At 48.1% G+C, this 1,127-nt stretch overlaps 1 long non-coding RNA gene across 1 annotated transcript; it reads right to left on the bottom strand.

The window, feature by feature from the left end:
• Positions 1 to 72: 72 nt before the first annotated feature.
• Positions 73 to 1,127, bottom strand: LOC106106014. The gene is made up of 3 exons (XR_001225773.1): positions 1,044 to 1,127; positions 610 to 687; positions 73 to 170 (listed from the first exon to the last, which is right to left on the bottom strand). It is a non-coding gene; the product is annotated as an uncharacterized LOC106106014 (long non-coding RNA).

Raw genomic sequence — 1,127 nt, 5'->3', positions numbered from 1 at the left:
AGACCCGCCAGCCGCTAATATACATTCGCATAACGTGAAGCATGAACTGTATGAAACGTGAGAGTATTTTACTTACGATCGTTGGCGTGGTATGTGGGGTCGGAGTGCAGTCGGCGGATGAGCTGCGAGTCGCCGCGCACCTCGTCTATCCACCGCGATATCGCTTCTACCTGCAATGTCATCACGCCGGTCAGCGTCGACCCGACTTACGCCTGCTTCAGATCACAGGTGCAAATCGCTGAATCGCTGGATTACTTGAGATAAGCAGTACAAGAATATAACTTGTCTCCAAACGAAGATAGCTAGAATCCAGGTGTTTATATCACCATGGGTCTTTGCCAGTTCATCGTCAGTCGGCGCTCGCCACTCGCCTAACTCATTCACTGAGCGCCTCTCCCAGCATTGTGCTTCTATATGTCTAAATTGACCGGTCTAGTAAATAATAACTAGCCTATATGACTTTTTTTAGCTCAAACACTTTCTGTACAAAATAAACGCTTATCAGACGAAGCGCTCTGCTGCGTCCATCAATCTCGCCTCAACGTCGACGCCGACGGCGACAGGTCACAAACCTCCATGACTGCCGCGAGATGCGTGTGCGAGACTGACCTCCTGCAGCAGGTCGGCGATGTCGCGCGGTAGCGGCGCCCCGGCTGCCGGCGCTCCGCCCTCCGCCGGACCGGCAACCTTAAAACACAATACTTTTTCAATACAAAATATACAAATACAACTCTTTCAACAGAGTTACTCTTTGTGTTTTGCGACTATCACGTTTTCACAAATTAGTTATATTATTTACATATTAAACACATTTGAATCTATTTGTATATATACATAGGTATAACCCGATTTAACATTTTCGCACTGCAGGGCCGGCTCGCCTCGCCAGGTGCAAAACTACGACCACACAGAAGACTGGCGTGAAGTGGAAGCAATTACGGGTTTTATATGATGAGTGTGCGTGCCGGAGGGCTAACTTTAGTCCTTTTGCCTTTTTTGCCCTTCGATGTTTGGCGAAAACATTGTTATAAACAAATTCGGACTTTTTCATAAGTTTGCAATATTTTTAAAAAATTGCCGATGCGCCCGAAGAATGCACTGTTGGTGGCGCGGGCGGCGGCGCGGGC

The sequence above is a fragment of the Papilio polytes genome, unplaced genomic scaffold (assembly GCF_000836215.1).
Source record: "Papilio polytes unplaced genomic scaffold, Ppol_1.0 DF822582.1, whole genome shotgun sequence".
NCBI classification, from domain to species: Eukaryota; Metazoa; Arthropoda; class Insecta; order Lepidoptera; family Papilionidae; genus Papilio; species Papilio polytes.
The sequence above is the reverse complement of the archived record's forward strand: the minus strand, read 5'-3'. Positions and strand labels throughout refer to the sequence as shown.